We start from the raw sequence: 18,732 nt of genomic DNA, 5'->3' as shown, positions 1-18,732 counted from the left end.
ATGTCAGAATAAGCTGTGGCAGAAGACATCCACATACACTGTTAAGTTTACTCTCTGCATCCACTCCCTTTGCTTGTTTTTGCTTTTCCGGACTTGTTCTGGCACTTTCCTCCAAAATATACTCCACTATGAACTGTGACCCTACTGCATGCCTTTCCACTTACAAGTGCAGTCAGGTAGAGTGCATGGGCCTCCACTGTAGCAGGTGAAGCAGGTGACACTGAGGTCTGTCTCTGGGTGGGGAGAGGAAGCTGTCACTCTTGTGTTTGCTTCATTGGGTTTCGAGAAACACCTCCTGCATTCCGCAGGGACCACACCAGGTAAAGGCAGCAAACATAAGATCTTCACATTCTTTGATACAATTGAATATAATATAAAATAAAACTATACATGGAACCGGGTTTAAGGCCTGATTCCAAATAAATAAGGCAATTGCTTGAAGGGCAATCCCCTCTGATTTATTGGAATTGCTTCAGTAAGGCTAAGTTTCCACTTGGTTTTTTTCTGGCAGTTTTTGGAGCACGGCCACTGCAGTTTTTTTAGCCAAAGACAGAAATGTATTCAAATGGAATAGGACATATAAAGGAAGGACTTATACTTCTTCTCCCTTATGGATCCACTTCTGACTTTGGCTCAAAAACTGCAGTGGCCGTGCTCCAAAAACTGCCAGAAAAAAAACCAAGTGGAAACTTAGCCTTAGGCTGAAAGGAGTTATGAGTCCCCTACAGTTTTCACAATAACGTGTCAGAATATACAGTAAACTGCTGCTGCCGACAGAGTGCACATAGGATTCAGACCGAATACTAACATCATAACTAGAGATGAGCGAACTTACAGTAAATTCGATTCGTCACGAACTTCTCGGCTCGGCAGTTGATACTTTTCCTGCATAAATGAGTTCAGCTTTCAGGTGCTCCGGTGGGCTGGAAAAGGTGGATACAGTCCTAGGAAAGAGTCTCCTAGGACTGTCTCCACCTTTTCCAGCCCACGGGAGCACCTGAAAGCTGAACAAATCAACTGCCGAGCCGAGAAGTTCGTGACGAATCGAATTTACTGTAAGTTCGCTCATCTCTAATCATAACGTCTTCAGTCAGAAAGCCCCTACAGCAAAAGGCATTAAAGGAGCAGTCCAGTCTAAAAAAACATATATCCCCTATCCACAGGTAAGACACATCCCCACCACGTATCTCTATGGGAGAGTCAGAGATACACGAACGCTGTATCACCGTCTCTCCCATAGATTACATTACATGGAGGAGTCATGTCGGCCAGCAGTTCGTGTCATGGTCGACACAAGTCAAGCAAACTGCCTCATGTATGCTGCAAAAGATGCTCAATGTTAATCTTCGCAAAAGAAAAACAATATAATGCAAGCAATAGTCTACAGTAATGTTTGTTAAATTTGTAAGAAGTGTGTCCAATAATAGGGAGACAATGTTAGCTAATGCAAAAACTTACACGCCAGGGTTTTAAGTACTTGCATTTGTTATACATGGCTCATTAGATGAAATATTTCATTAAAGAGGTACTCCGGACAAAAATATAATGTTTAAATCAACTGGTGCCAGAAAGTTATACACATTTGTGAATTACTTCAATTAAAAAAATATTAATCTTTCCAGTACTTATCAGCTGCTGAAGTTGAGTTGTTCTTTTCTGTCTGACCAAAGTGCTCTCTGCTGCCACCTCTGTCCATGTCAGGAACTGTCCAGATTAGGAGAGGTTTGCTATGGGGATTTGTGCCTGCTCTGGACAGTTCCTTACACGGACAGAGGTGGCAGCAGAGAGCACTGTGGTCAGACAGAAAAGACTACATGACTCCTCCAGGGCATACAGCAGCTGATTGGGAGGCTTAACCCCTTAAAGGGGTACTCTGATGCTTTGGCGTTTTGAACATTTTGTTCAGAACGCTTGGAGCCGGAGGCCGTGATCGTGACCTCACAGCCATGCCCCCTCATGACATCATGCCATACCCCCTCCATTCATGTTTATGAATGGAGGGGGCGAGGCGTGAAATCACGAGGTGGCATGGCTGTGAGGTCATGACCACTGCCGCAGCAACCCAGAGTTTGATTAGAACGCCGAGTGCTGTGGGAAGTAACGGGGGGCCCTAGCAGGGGGACCCATGTGATCAGACATTTTATCCCCTATCAAAAGGAATGGGAAATATACATATAATTCTCCTTCCTACTGGATCCACTTCTGGCTTTCTGGACCAGAGTAGAAAAAAGCTACAGTAACTGACCAATAGAGGTGGAGGAGAAACTCCTGGGCCACTGAGCATCAACGCAACTCTCACAGAACATTATGATTTACTCTGAAACGCTCTGCATTTCAGAGAAATCATAGCTTAAAAAAGCCTCCAGGACCCAGGTAAGGCTGGATTCACACCAAGTTTTCAGCCACACGGGACCGCATACGGCTGGGGGAAGCTGAAACCGAGCGCTCCCGTATCCCTGCCGTATGCCGCCCGTATGTAATTCATTGTAATGAGCCGATTGGAGTGAAACGGAAACGATGACCACGGTTTAAGGTCTGGTGGAAAACCGCATACGGGCAAAAATTAGCCGACCGGAGTCAGCGTTTCACTCCAGTCGGCTCACTGAAATAAATCAGATACGGGTAGCATACGGCAGGGATACGGGAGCGCCCAGTTTTAGTTCCCCCCAGCCGTATGCGGTTCCATATGGCTGAAAACGTGGCCTACCCCGAAAGTAAACCCTATCAGGATTATCAGGGTGGGCTGCCCTACCCCGAAAATAAGACCTAGGTCAGGGGTAATCAACTGGCAGACGTGTCCCTGCCCCCGGCTGCTAAGCAACAGAAGGAGATCCCGCCGCCGCCGAGAGCTGCAGCTTCTGTACAGTACAAGTTGCGACCGCTACTGTATGAAGGTAGGGAAGTGCTGGTCTCTGCAGGGGATGAAATGTGTACCGTAGTTTATTATGGCAGAGGGGTGGGGGGCACTGTAGGAGTGTGGAGGACGACTGGGGAAGGGGAGGATGGGGGGCTGCAGGAGTGTGGAGGATGGGGGGCTGTAGCAGTGTGGAAAGTGGGGGGGGGGGGCGGCATCCTCCACATTGCTACAGCCCCCCATCCTCCACACTGCTACAGCCCCCCCATCCTCCACATTGCTACAGCCCCCCTCCTCCACACTGCTACAGCCCCCCGTCCTTGACACTGCTACAGCCCCCCCCATGTTGTTCAAGGTACATACCATAAATAAATAAGCCCTACCCTGAAAATAAGCCCTAAGTGTGTTTTTTGTGACTAAAATTAATATAAGACCCGGTCTTATTTTCGGAGAGACACGGTAGTCATTGGGGAGGGGCAGCAGCTGCTGACAGAAAGAGACAAACCTCCCAAGGCCAGCTGGGTGGGGAGCAGCTACAAGGACTGCCGCCCGCCCCCTGTGACCTTGCAGATTTATAAGCCTACCAATTTCTCTGAAACACCTCAGCTTTTCAGAGTAAATGAAAATGTTCCGGGACCCTGCTCCCTGTGGTTTGGGCGGAATAAAACACATGACAGGTTTTTTCTAATAACATAATAAAAGCTGTCCCCACTAATATAAAATATTGCCTCTAACTCTCTTTATCCATCTATCTTTGGGTACTTTATGGTGTAGGAATTATGGTCCTTTCTGTAGGCACTGCGTGATGGTCATATATGAACTCAGAAAAAAAAAGGATCCATCCACATCTTGACAATAGCCCATAGGGGGCTAGAACACTGCACACACTGATCTATTACATTCATCATTGTTATAGGATAACATTAATCAATGATTCTGCCGCTTGATAGCTCATGCCTAGATCTCAGGCACGGAGCAGTCACACTCCTTGTGTGCTCCAGCTGTTCGTGATGCCGCGATTTTGCCGTGGCAGTCGCGAACAGCCCACTGAGCTAGCCGTGAGTAGTTTACTTTCACTTTAGACGTGGCTATCAACTTTGAAAACCGTGTCTAAAGGGTTAATAGTGTGCAGCACCGCGATCAGTGCCGCACGCTATTAGCCACGGGTCCCGACAGTTGTTAGAGGCCGGGCCCGACCCTCTATGATGCGGGTCCACGCCGTGGCCCATCGTTATAGAAAGGGAGCGGACTCAGGGCGTACAGGTACGCCCAGAGTCCTTAAGAGGTTAAACTCCCCTGGGGCAAGAAACAGGTGTGGGCAATATAAAAATCATACCTGAAAGCGGATAAAAAGGAGAGAAGTTCACTTAGTCTTTGCATTGTGTGTCTGTGTGTGCCACACTAAGCATGGACAACAGAAAGAGGAAAAGAGAACTGTCTGAGGACTTGAAAACCAAAATTGTGGAAAAATATCAACAATCTCAAGGTTACAAGACCATCTCCATAGATCTAGATTTGCCTTTGTCCACAGTGCGCAACATTATCAAGAAGTTTACAATCCATGGCACTGTAGCTAATCTCCCTGGGCGTGGACGGAAGAGAAAAATTTATGAAAGGTGTCAACGCAGGAAAGTTTGGATGGTGGATAAGCAGCCCCAAACAAGTTCCAAAGACATTTAAGCTGTCATGCAGGCTCAGGGAGCATCAGTGTCAGCGTGAACTATCCGTCGACATTTAAATGAAATAAAACGCTATAGCAGGAGACCCAGGAGGACCCCACTGCTGACACAGAGACATAAAAAAGCAAGACTACATTTTGCCAAAATGAACTTGAGTAAGCCAAAATCCTTCTGGGAAAATGTCTTGTGGACAGATGAGACCAAGATAGAGCTTTTTGGTAAAGCACATCATTCTACTGTTTACTGAAAATGGAATGAGGCCTACAAAAAAAAGAACACAGTACCTACAGTGAAATATGGTGGAGGTTCAATTATGTTTTGGGGTTGTTTTGCTGCCTCTGGCACTGGGTGCCTTGAATGTGTGCAAGGCATCATGAAATCTAAGAACAGGGATGTGGAATTCCTATCGCCCGACGCCCGGGACAAGCAGTTTCGGGTGCCGGGCAGGTGAAATTTTCCGGCCCTTAGCCCGCTTCGGGCAAGCAGGGCCGGACCTGACAAGCGCTGAGGACCTCTGCAGTCTGTATGGAGAGGACACCTGACTCCTGCCCGCTCCATACTCTGCAGCCCCCCGGCTGTAAAAACCTGTTTCCTCCGAAGCAGAGGAGGGGAGATGAGAAGCTGTGTATTTGTCTTCTCTCCCCTGCTCTGCAGACGTGCGGGGGGAGATGAGGGGGCATGGCTTCTTGCTCCCCGTGCAGATCTGCATCCTCTGCCTTCACTCCCCCCAGCTGTAGCTTCGGAGAGCTGAGGGGAGGAGGCACGTCTGCAAGGGGAGATGAATGCGGCGCTCTGCAGTCTGTATGGAGCGGGCTCGGGATTCCTGCCCGCTCCATACTCTGCAGCCCCTGGCTGTTCTCAGTAGCCGGGGGCCGCCGCTAATATCCAGCATGCGGCGATCGCAGCGGCTGGCTATTAACCCTTTAGATCGCCGCTGTCTAAGCTGACAGCGGCATCTAAAGGGACATGTGAATGCTCCCTGGTGGGCTAGTGGGGTGGATCGCCCCCCCCCCACCCCCCCCCCCACCCCCTATAGAGGTGGCCGGAGGGCTTACCTCTGCTTCCTCCTGTCCTGGCTCTGTCATTGATGGATCCTGGCTGGACTAGGCTCTATCAATGCATCACAGAGCACACAGATTAATAGAGTTCAATAGAACTCTATTCATCTGTATGAGGAATCTAATGATTCCTCATAAGTGTAATAAAGTGTAAAAAAAAAAAAAAAAGTTTTAATAGAAGTTTGAAAGACACACATTAACCCAGTGGTCTCCAAACTGTGGCCCTCCAGATGTTACAAAACTACAATTCCCAGCATGCCAGGACAGATTGGCTGTCCGGGCATGCTGGGAGTTGTAGTTTTGCAGCATCTGGAGGGCCACAGTTTGAAGACCGCTGCATTAACCCCTTCCATGTTAAAAGTTCAAATCACCCCCTTTTCCTATATAAAAACATGTAAACATAATAAAAATAAACATATTTGCTATCGCTTCGTGCGTAATTGTACAACCTATTAAAATATAACATTATGTATCCCGTACGGTAAATGTAAAAAAATATCAAACCACAGAATTGCAATTTTTATAATATCCCAGAAAAAAAAGTTAAAAAGCGATTAAAAAGTCAGATCAATACCAAAATGGTACCGATACAAAAAACAGATTATGGCGCAAATACAGCCTGGTATGCGGAAAAAAAAAATAAAGGTACAGGTGTTAAAACATGGCAATTAAAAAACAAAACATAATCCCTTTCTGTGAGTGATACTTAATTTTCTTGAAAAATTTCAGGGGTGCCAACATTTACGGCCATGACTAACCACGCACTAACCAGCGCTACTGGCCTGGCTAACTGGCACTCTGACTTCGTCGCCGCCGGCGATGAATACTGATGAGCTGGGCGGTGCTGACGTCAGAGTGCCAGTTAGCCCGGCCGGTGCCAGTTAGCACCTCCTTAGCATATACCGAAAATCGAACATTACAGCCAAACGGCGCGGCAGATTTGGGCACGGTAAGCATCAAACTGATCAGTGTCCCCCGCACTACCAGCCAGTACCGCTGGTTAGTGCGGGGGGGAGCAAGCTGACAGTTTTCCTTTAAGGCAGCTACAACTAGTCATGGACAATATAATCCTGGTGATCCTTACCTTCTGTTTCCTCATCCTGGTGAATCAACCCCGACATCTCTTCTTCATCTTCTTCAACCCCTGATGGAAAATAAAGCCAGATATGGGAATTGCTGGTGAAGTTTTATATTTGTATATCCCCTCAATGCGCCATCCATGAGGGTTGGTATCACTACCGAACTCGTGTGATAGGTAGATATGAGACAGATGGATGGATAGGTAGGTAGGTAGGTAGATAGATGGATGGATAGATAGATATGAGGTAGCTAGGTATGAGGCCTCTGAAAAATGAAAGAAATCTGATTGGTTGTTATGGGCAACTTTTCCTCTGCACAAGTTCTCATAAACCCCCATTGTATTTACCAACTGACTTTCTGATATAATCTGTCTGTAGTGCTTTTTGGCACACACAAAACACCTGAAAAAGCGCTGTGTGGGGGGGATGGGGTTAGGTTTGGTCACCACATTTCCCATTGCAAGTTTGAGAACCTGCAACATTGATTTAAGTGATTGGGGTCTGTGCTGGATTCTTTTCTGCAGTGGAGAGCCCGCCCCATTCAAACTCACTGTGAGTTCACAATAAAATCCACCCATGTGGATACAAACAAGCCATAAGTCAAAATTTCCCCTCATTTTTTTTTTTTTTTTTTTTTTTTTGCCAGAGCTTTTTTTATCCAGAAAAAAATGCAGGAAAATGCCAGAAAAACTCCCACTGTGTTTTTTTGTGTTTTATTTCTGGCTTTTTGCCTTTGTATGGAAACTGCTTTTCTATCCTTTGGCAATTTTTCCTGTACCTGTGTCCACCCCATTTTTTTAACTCTTAATGAAAAAAAGAAAAAAGAAAAAGGTGAAAAAAAAACCACCAGAAAATGCCAATGTAAAACCTACATTGCATTTGTAATGGGGGTTTGTCTCCCCCATAGCCAACCACCAATTTCAGTGAAAAAAAAAAGCCCCAAAACATTGAAAACTGCCAAAGAGGAGAGGAAAAAAACGGCAAAGACAAAAAAAAAAAGTCGAGTAGGTATAGCATTTCATAGGTCCCTGTTGACTTGCAGCTAACATCTAGCCACTGCGTTTTTCACCCAAAGAAACGCAGCGCAGCATTTTTGGCGTACAGTACAATACACTTGTGCGAAACTGGCTTAAGGCTAAGTTTCCACTAGGGTTTTTTTTCTGGTAGTTTTTGGAATACTACCACTGCAGTGTTTGAGCCAAAGTCGGAAGTGGATCCATAAGGAAGAAGTATAAGTCCTTCCTATATATGTGTTATTCCTTTTGAATACATTTCTGGCTTTGGCTCAAAAACTGCAGTGGAAGTTTTCCAAAAACTGCCAGAAAAATAACCAAGTGGAAACTTAGCCTTAGAAAGGTATTTGAACAAAATTTTAAGAATGTGTTCACATGGATAAAACATGTTTAAAACAGCTTCATAATCAGCTTTTTTAGTACAAAGCCAGGGTGGGGGTCTCAAAATATGTCATGGTGTTTAGAGCCATTTTTGGCACAGTTTTGCATCTCACAGACCTCTTCAAAACAAATCAAAAAATTGATAAGTGACTTGTTCGGCTGCATTCACACTTCGTTTTAACATTACGGATGCCGGATCCATTCACTTTAATGAGCCGACCGGAGTCAAACGGTGACTCCGGTCGGCTCATTTTTGACCCATATCCGTTTTTTTGACTGGACCTAAAACCGCAGTATACTACAGTTTTAGGTCCGGTCAGGAAACCACATACGGGTCAAAAATTAGCCGACTGGAGCCACCGAGTTCAGCGCTGGTCCGGCTGGGGTACGGGAGCGCCCGGTTTGCCCCTCCCCAGCCGGATCCGGCACCCGTAATGTAAAAAACGAAGTGTGAATTCAGCCTTCTTCAGGGTGTGTTCACATGTTGTTTGAGGAGACAACAACATGCTTTTTTTTTTGCTTGAAAACTATTATTTTCAATGGGAGTCTTGGGTTTTGTAATGCTTTTTTAACATTTAAAATATAAGTGATATGTCACTAAACAGTGGTGTGAGAGCTTAAAAACCACTTGTGCTTTATTTTGTAGAGTTTTATTGTGCATGTTGGTATGGTTTTTGGTTAGAAGCCATGCCATATACAAAATCTTTTCTTGAGACTGCACCCTGGCTGTGTAGTGAAAAAAAAAAAACATTCCAAATACTGCTCCCAAAAAAAATACCTGAAAAAAGGACCAAATACTGTATGTACAAAAAAAAAAAAAAAAAGAAAATTGTAAGCAGATTTTTGGGTGAATTTTATACATGTGATTTTTGTTAGTGTGAACAATAAAAACGCACATTTTACACAAGGCTTCCACTGAAATTAATGAGAGGCTATATTCAATTAAAAAGAGTGGGTTTAGACGTAAAAAAAAAAAAAACACGATTTTTACCTCACAGACCACAGTGATAGTGTGAACATGACCTAACACTGTGAAACAAAGTGCTGCACTTCTCTCTATTGAATCCTACATATATCTACAAACACATTTTTATACATTGTCACAGACACCACAGAGTGCTGCTTCAAAAAAAATAAAAAAATAAAAATAAATTATATATATATATATATATATATATATATATATATATATTACAAAAATAAAACACCACAAAAAATGGCTCCAAAAGAAAACATTTCACAGAAAACTGTAAAAAAAGTTACAAAAAAGTGGAAAAAAAAACTGTGAAAAGAAGCATTTTAAGCAGATTTTGTTTATGTGAACATGGCCTTAAACCAGTGTTTCCCAACTGGGATGCCTCCAGCTGTTGCAAAACTACAACTCCCAGCATGCCCCGGATAATAAAATTAAAAAAAGTGCTTTTCTGAGGTAAAAAAAAATAAAAATCATGATTTTTACCTCACAGACCACACTGATAGTGTGTACATGCCCTAATACTGTGAAACAAAGTGCTGCACTTCTCTCTATTGAATCCTACATATATCTACAAACACATTTTATATATATTTTATACATTGTCACAGACACCACAGAGTGCTGCTTCAAAAAAAAAAAAACACCTAAAAAAATGGCTCCAAAAGAAAAAAAATTCTCAGAAAACTGTAAAAAGTTACAAAAAAGTGGGGGAAAAAAAACAGTGAAAAGAAGCATTTTAAGCAGATTTTATGTGAATTTTATACACGTGGTTTTTGTTTATGTGAACATGGTCTTAAACCAGTGTTTCCCAACCGGGGTGCCTCCAGCTGTTGCAAAACTACAACTCCCAGCATGCCCCGGACAGGCATTGGCTGTCCGGGCATGCTGGGAGTTGTAGTTTTGCAACAGCTGGAGGCACCCCAGTTGGGAAACACAGCCTTTAGACAGACAAAAAACATTAAACATGCTCATTTTACACAAAGTTCCCACTGGAATCAATGAGAGGCTATTTTCAAGTAATAAAAAAGTGCGTTTCTGAGGTAAAAAAAAAAAAACATGATTTTTACCTCACAAACCAAACTGATAGTGTGAACATGACCTAATACTGTGGAACAAAGTGCTGGACTACTCTCTATGGAATTCTACATATAATTCCAGACATATTTTATACATATTTCACATGTCACAGACACCACACGAGTGCACATTACATACACATTATACACACACACATACATATGTACACTTATATACACCGACAGATAACTACACTTATATACACACACACTATATATATATATATATATATATATATATATATATATATATATATATGTATATATATATATATACACACACACAGACACATATACACACACAGATATGCACATTATATACTAACGCACACACACCACACACACTTACATTTTATGCAGCAACGCTCCAGGCGGCTCCACAAGATGGCGCCCAACCTGCAGGAGCAGCACGGAGCTCTCTCAGCCCCTCCCCTCACCCTCTCTCTGGACCGCAGAGGAGAGCAGGGAGGAGCCTGTGACGTCACTAAGGAGGCCAGGGAGGCGGGGCTGCTGGTTCTCTACTCGGTACATCCTCCTGTCACCCAGATTGCGGTGTCTGGTAACCTGCGGGCCTTAGAAACTAGCTTACTATATGGAGGCCGTGAACCTGATGCTTTATAATGATAGAGCCCTGGTGCTTTATAGAGACAGAGCCCTGATACTTTATAGAGACAGAGCCCTGATACTGTATAGAGACAGAGCCCTGATGCTGTATAGAGACAGAGCCCTGATACTGTATAGAGATAGAGCCCTGATGCTTTATAGAGATAGAGCCCTGATGCTTTATAGAGATAGAGCCCTGATGCTTTATAGAGACAGAGCCCTGATACTTTATAGAGACAGAGCCCTGATACTGTATAGAGATAGAGCCCTGATACTTTATAGAGACAGAGCCCTGATACTGTATAGAGACAGAGCCCTGATACTGTATAGAGACAGAGCCCTGATACTGTATAGAGATAGAGCCCTGATACTTTATAGAGACAGAGCCCTGATACTGTATAGAGATAGAGCCCTGATACTGTATAGAGATAGAGCCCTGATACTGTATATAGAGCCCTGATGCTTTATAGAGACAGAGCCCTGATACTTTATAGAGACAGAGCCCTGATACTTTATAGAGATAGAGCCCTGATACTGTATAGAGATTGAGCCCTGATACTGTATAGAGACAGAGCCCTGATACTTTATAGAGATAGAGCCCTGATACTTTATAGAGACAGAGCCCTGATACTGTATAGAGACAGAGCCCTGATACTGTATAGAGACAGAGCCCTGATGCTGTATAGAGACAGAGCCCTGATACTGTATAGAGATAGAGCCCTGATGCTTTATAGAGATAGAGCCCTGATGCTTTATAGAGATAGAGCCCTGATACTTTATAGAGACAGAGCCCTGATACTTTATAGAGACAGAGCCCTGATACTGTATAGAGACAGAGCCCTGATACTGTATAGAGATAGAGCCCTGATACTTTATAGAGATAGAGCCCTGATACTGTATAGAGATAGAGCCCTGATACTGTATAGAGATAGAGCCCTGATACTGTATAGAGATAGAGCCCTGATACTGTATATAGAGCCCTGATGCTTTATAGAGATAGAGCCCTGATGCTTTATAGAGACAGAGCAGTACTTACCTAATGTCTTCCAATAAAATTGTGCACATTTTTGTGGCACCTGATATTCTCATCTTCCATGATGATTCTAGGACATCCCTGAACAACTACACTCAGTGTAAAGGAATCTGGAAAAATTATGAAGAATGAAACATAAATGACATAAAAGTGATGTCACATGTCCCAGCATGGCCTGCCAAGTAAGACATTATCTGAGAGTTAAAGCATACCTGTCATTTCAAGTGACTTTTCAGGGTAGGCTTCCCTGTGTGTGTACATGAGGAGAAGCACTATTTATGGTCATTATATAACTTGTATATTGCATTTTTAGCAAAGTTCTGCTCTGCATGCTTCATCTATAATTTTAGTTATCCCAGAGCTGGTGGGCAGAGCTCCTTCCATAGACTTGTATTGCTTGTCTTGCAGACACAGGACAAAGCTGAGATAATTTTCAGAGTGGAATACAGTCTCACTGGAGAGAAGGGGAGAGGGAAGAACCTTGATAACAAGAAGTGTTTTTTATCTAATAATTTTCTTATATTTGTTTGTACTATTCAAAGTTTGTTTAAATGACAGTTTGGTTGATACATTCTGCATTTATGAAAACCACCAGTCAAAAATGTGCCTGCCCCATTACTCTGACATACATGTGTGGCATTTAGCCAAAAGTACATCCCACTTACGACATACAGCTACATCAATAAACCAATCACAGGTGAAGTGAATAACACTGATCATCTGGGACAAACCATAGTTGACTCTTGGATCCACTGCATGTGGCTTCCCAATTGGTGGCATCTCTAAATTCTATCATAGGGAAGGATAGCAAAATATCATTTAAACTTGGCACCAGTGTCAAAACTTCAAGGCTCATAGATAAAAACATGTTATTTCACTAAACTATATAGTTAAGAGAATTTTTCCTCTTTAGGCTAAGTTTCCACTTAGTTCCACTTAACAATTAGGTTTTTTTCTGGTGTTTTTGCATTTGAGTGGAAATTGCATTTTTGGTCCCTTTGGTTTTTTTTTCTAAATTTGTTGGGTACCAAAAAAAAAAAATGATGCAGTAGTGATGGAAAAATTTTTTATTTAACGAAATTAATATTATTTTTTATAACTAAATTTGAATACATTTTTAAAGAGTGATCAATTTATGCGGGTGGGCACTAAAAATGTAGCCAACAATAATAAAAATGTAGTGTGTGTGTGTGGTTTTCACATTTTTTTCATTTTTTTTTTATATTTAGGCTGTACTACTACCCCCATCATGGAACACACTGTTCCATGATGGGAGTAGTAGTTCCTGTACTAATAGACAGATCGACCCGGGTGTCACTCCTGACGCCTGATGCGATCGTCCATAATATAGCAGAGATGCGAGCGCAGGAGAAAGCCGCTCCGCATCTTAGGGATGAAGGATGATCGCAGCTGGTGTCAGTAGTGATACCCACTGTGATCTGTCCTTAAGTGCAGGTACTACTGCTCCCAACATGGAGCACACTCTGCTCCATGCTGGGAGCTGTAGTACCTGCCTTAATAGACAGATCGCAGCGATAGTCACTCCTGACACCCGCTGTGATCCTCCTGTATAATGTGTAGATGCGGGTGGCCGGCTGCTCTTCTATGGCCCCTGCACTGACATATATATACACCTATTCATATTTCCCACAGAGAGTTGTAATTGGCTGGATCCATCTGGCCAATCACAGCTCTCTACGGAAAATCACGGCTCTGGCCAATCACAGCTCTCTGCGGGAAATATGAATAGATGTGTATATATACGGCAGTGCAGGGGAGCATAGAAGAGCGGCCGGCCGCATCTATACAATATACAGGAGGATTGCAACAGGTGTCAGAAGTGACACGGGCGATCTGTCAATTAGTACAGGTACTACTACTCCAAATCATGGAACAGTATGTTCCATGCTGGGCGTAGTAGTACTACCTAAAAAATGTAAAAAATAAAAAGTGAAAAACACACACACACTACATTTTTATTACTGTCAGCTAAATTTTTTGTGCCCTGCCTGCCCACATAAATTGATCCCTGTTTAAAAATGTATAAAAATGTTGTTATAATACAGATACATTTTGTTAAATACAATTTTTCCATCACTACTGTATCTTTTTTAATATCTATTTTTTTATTGGTACCCTACAAAATATTATTAAAATAAAAGGTAGCTCCATCACTTTTTAGAATTTTTGAAGTCCAAAAAAGAATAAAAACCGCTGGCAAAAACACCAAAGTTAAAACCCACATGTCTCCCATAGACCTCTATGGGAGAAAAACGCCACAATTTCAGGGAAAAAAAAGGCACAGGCTCAAGATGCTGCGACTTTGCAAAACCGCCAAAAAAGAGTGAAAAAACGCCAAAAGGATTAAAAAAAGGTCAAACTGGAAAACTGCAAAGTGGATAAAGAATTTAGTGATTTCTCATTGATTTATAGCTAACATCTGGAAAAGTAGAAACTTAGCCTTAGGGTAGGGTCCCACATACCGTATCTATACTTTTCGCACCAAAATTTTGGCGCAAAATTCTTCAAGAATCTTCCCTATTGTGTGAACGGCTGGGTGCCTAAGCATCACTTACCTGGGGAAGAGATGGCACCAGGATACACTGTGGGAAGATAAGCTAGTCGGGGCTGTGTGATGGGCAATTTTCTGGATCCTGGCCAGGTGCGTAACTATAGGGGGTGCATAGGTAGCAGTCGCACCAGGGCCCAGGTGCCTAAGGGGGCTCCAAAGCACACCTGCCCCATAAGAGACCAGTATTGTAATTGGCACATGGGACACTGTTGCATGTTTTGCACAAGTTACGCCTCTGGTCCTGGCATCATGTGGATGTTACTGTGACATGTACCACGTACCTTAACATTGTACAGACCAAGCCCACCTTTTATGGCAGCAGGATCCCCTCATGGAAGTGGCCTCTTTTAGTTGGATGATGCTCCCAGCCACACTGCAAACATGTTCAGAATGAAAAACATGACAAAGATCAAGATGCTGATTTGACCTCCAAATTCCCCCTATTTATCGATCATTTGTGGGATGGTTTGGAAAACAAGTCTAATCCATGGAGGCCGCACATCACAACATACAGTATCTGCTGCTAGTACCACAGGATACATCACAGGGCTATGGAGTCCAAGTGTCAGCAGGTCAGAACTGTTTTTGGCTTCTATCTATCTATGGTATCTATTTACCAATCTCGTTTCTATCTATCTATCTTGTATATCTCCACCTACCTATCTATCTTATATCTATCCATTTATCTCTCTAATTATCTAACCTCTCATACATATCTACCTCTTTCTTTCTTTTCTCAATCTATCTTATACATATCTACATTATATCTAGTGTATAATTAACAAACAATTACCGTATTTTTCACCGTATAAGACGCACTTTTTCTTCCCCAAAACTGGGGGGGAAAAGTTGGTGCGTCTTATAAGGCGAATACACACCTATCGCGGCGGTCCCTGCGGCCATCAACGGCGGGGACCCGCGGCTAATACAGGACATGACCGATCGCGGTGATGCCCTGTATTAACCCTTCAGACGCGGCGATCAAAGCTGACCGCCGCGTGTGAAGGGAGAATAACACTAGCCCGGCTACTCAGTCGGGCTGTAAGGGACCGCCGCGGCAAAATCGCGGCGTCCCGAACAGCTTACAGGACACTGGGAGGGACCTTACCTGCCTCCTCGGTGTCTGCTCCGTGCCGGGATCCCCTGCATGGCTGGCGCTCTCCTTTGTCGTCATCGCGCACGCCGTTCCGTCATCCAATAGGAGCGGTGTGCGTAGCGACGTCATGGCGGCGACGGAGAGCGAGGATACCGGGCAGCAGAGACGTTCCAGAGCGACGGGGACACCCCGGGGATGCGGCGACAGCGATGGAGGGCGACATTCAGGGCAGCAGTGACGGTCCGGAGCGGAGGGGACACGTGAGTACTACCTCCTATACCAGTGGTCTTCAACCTGTGGACCTCCAGATGTTGGCTGTCTGAGCATTCTGGGAGTTGTAGTTTTCAACATCTGAAGGTCCGCAGGTTGAAGATCACTGTCCTATACTTTACATTGTATTTGGTTCAGAATCTTGATTTTCTAGATTTTTATCCTATAAAATTAGGTGCGTCTTATATGCCGGAGCGTCTTATATGACGAAAAATACGGTATAAAAATAAAAGTAATGTATAACGCATTGCTTTTATTTGTCAGAATAATACAGTTTATATGATAAAAAACATCATGTATATTCACATGAGAGGAGATGATCATAGAGAATTGGCTTCGCTATAATAGGAATATCGTAAGAGCTGTATGCTGCTGTCAGTGAATGGAAATAGAATTGGTGGGTGACTATTCACTGACATGGTTACTGTTTACATGCAGGATATTCATGTGCTGATCTTGTCCATGTGTATGGTAACAGCAGTACAACAGGTTGTATCACACACTTACACCTTATATGACTGTTTGATAATGTTGTGCACATTAAAGGGGTACTCCAGTGAAAAACTTTTTTTTTTAATCAACTGGTGCCAGAAAGTTAAACAGATTTGTAAATTATTTCTAATAAAAAATCTTAATCCTTCCTGTACTTATTAGCTGACTACTACAGTGAAAATTATTTTCCGTTTGAAACACAGAACTGTCTGCTAACATCACGAGCACAGTGCTCTCTGCTGACATCTCTGTCCATTTTAGGAACTGTCCAGAGTAAAAGGAAATACCCATAGCAAACATATGCTGCTCTGGACAGTTCCTAAAATGAACAGAGATGTCAGCAGAGAGCACTGTGCTCATGATGTCAGCAGACAGCTCTGTGTTTCAAAAAGAAAATAATTTCCTCTATAGTATTCAGCAGCTAATAAGTACAGGAAGGATTAAGATTTTTTAATAGAAGTAATTTACAAATCTGTCTAACTTTATGGCACCAGTTGATTTAAAAAAAATTTAAAAGTTTTTCACTGGAGTACCCCTTTAAGTCCTGTTCATAGAGCGATAAAGGATTTTCCTGTGTCAGCGCTACTTTTCACCCAGCTGTACCTACAGAAGAAATCATGTGATGGCTACATCTAAGTCTCCATACTGCATCCCCCTGGACTGGTACTGTCACATGAAGATTTCTATAAACCTCTTATGCCCCATTACACAATACATATGGAAAGTACAGCACAAAATCAATCAGAAAACACAATAAGAGGCTGTCGTTTCACTACTACAGTGGTCCCTCAAGTTACAATATTAATAGGTTCCAGGACGACCATTGTATGATGAAACCATTGTATGTTGAGACCAGAACTTTATGGAAACCTGGTAATTGGTTCTGAAGCCTCAAAATGTCATCCAAAAATAGGAAAAAATGAGGATTAAAGAAAAATAAAGTAGATAACTAATATAGATAAAGCAAATCCTTACATATGAAAGTAATAAAGATCTGCTGGGAGCTGTAATCACTGTCTATTTCGGTGTTTTCCAACCAGCATGCCTCCAGCTGTTGCAAAACTACAACTCCCAGCATGCCCGGACAGCCAAAGGCTGTACGGGCATGCTGGGAGTTGTAGTTTTGCAACAGGTGGAGGCCCCCTCGTTGGGAAACCCTGGTCTATGTAGAGGACAGGAGCTTCTTCAGGGTCCTGTACAGTACTCACAGTGTCCTAAAAAAAAAAAGTAAAATGGAGCCGCCCTTACTTGGTGTTCAAAGGAGCAGCTAACCCTGGCATAGGTTAAAAGTAGTACAGAACATGTAATACCTCCCTGTACTGTAGGGGGCGCTACCAGACACCAGTCAGTGCATACACTTTAGGAATACAGGGGTTTTACTAGTGAATGCCCATTCTGATTGATCAGTTCTTCCGGCCATTGACATGTTTTGCAGATTCCACAGCATTGTATGTTGAGTCTGGTTTCAACTTACAATGGTCCAGAAAAGACTATTGTATGTTGAAACTATTGTATGTTGAGGCCATTGTAAGCTGAGGGATCACTGTATATCGGCACACTGGGAGCCTTGGGAGCCCTTTAGTAATTTCACAGCAATGTGTGACATTACTTTGTCCCTAGATGGCGCCACTTAATGTAAATCTACGGTATATCCACAACCATGCAATCCAAGTGCTAAGAATTTGTATCGAGGACATCTAGAAATGTAAATAATACATGAATGTCACAATGTTATGCAACTTGCTTCTCATTCTTTATAAAATAAAGTGTGTAAATGTCATTGTAGTCCTTATCTCTGCTTCCATGTCAATTTCATTACATGTGAGTGTGTGTACTGAGTGTACATCAGTGGTTTCCAACCTGTGGCTCTCTAACTGTTGCAAAACTACACTGCCCAGCATGCCCGGACAACTGTTGGCATGTTAGGGGTTGTAGGTTTGCAACATCTGGAGGGTCATAGGTTGAAGATCGCCGCTGTACATAATGATATAGCTGTATATAGCAGTATTGTGTAGTAGCAGTGGAGCCTCTGGGCCCCTGTTGCTAAAGAATCTATTAACCCCTGTATTGCTTTGACACTACGGTCACACGCAACCTATGTCTCTGTATACAGTTCTATACAGGCCAACAATCCAAAAGGGGATGTATTTTAATTAAAGGGGTGAAAAACTTTTTTTTTGTTTTAAATGAACTGGTGCCAGAAAGTTAAACAGATTTGTAAATTACTTCTATTAAAAAATCTTAATCCTTCCTGTACTTATTAGCTGCTGAATACTTCAGCGGAAATTTTTTTCTTTTTGAAACACAGTGCTCTCTGCTGACATCTCTGTCCATTTTAGGACACAGCCTATACACAAAAGTGGCAGAGTTTCTGGTAGAAAGCAGCTAGGTTTTTCCAATCTTATCCAACCACAGGGCTAGTCCTAAAATTGTATATACATACTCACATAATGTAACACAGATAAGGAGCAGTCAGAGTAAAGTTTTAACCAGGTACATGTTATTTCCTAGGTTTTGGGACACTAAACCACCCTCATGTCTTAGAGGTGT

General features: G+C 42.9%; 1 protein-coding gene across 34 annotated transcripts in view; it reads right to left on the bottom strand.

The window, feature by feature from the left end:
* LOC130297737 (general transcription factor II-I repeat domain-containing protein 2-like) overlaps nucleotides 1–18,732 on the bottom strand; it is a 1,987,867-nt gene that overhangs the window by 470,564 nt on the left and 1,498,571 nt on the right. For 32 of the 34 annotated variants that reach the window (XM_056550554.1, XM_056550557.1, XM_056550548.1 and 29 more), the window contains 3 exons: nucleotides 11,965–12,206; nucleotides 11,756–11,862; nucleotides 6,676–6,735 (listed from right to left, as the gene is read on the bottom strand). The gene's annotated coding sequence lies outside the window, so the exon portion shown is untranslated. The remainder of the gene's footprint in view (nucleotides 1–6,675; nucleotides 6,736–11,755; nucleotides 11,863–11,964; nucleotides 12,207–18,732) is intronic. The other 2 variants (XM_056550565.1, XM_056550540.1) reach the window with 2 other exon arrangements.

The sequence above is a fragment of the Hyla sarda genome, chromosome 13, assembly GCF_029499605.1.
Source record: "Hyla sarda isolate aHylSar1 chromosome 13, aHylSar1.hap1, whole genome shotgun sequence".
Classification (NCBI taxonomy): Eukaryota; Metazoa; Chordata; class Amphibia; order Anura; family Hylidae; genus Hyla; species Hyla sarda.
Note: the sequence above shows the minus strand (reverse complement) of the source record. Positions and strands in the feature narration are given on the sequence as shown.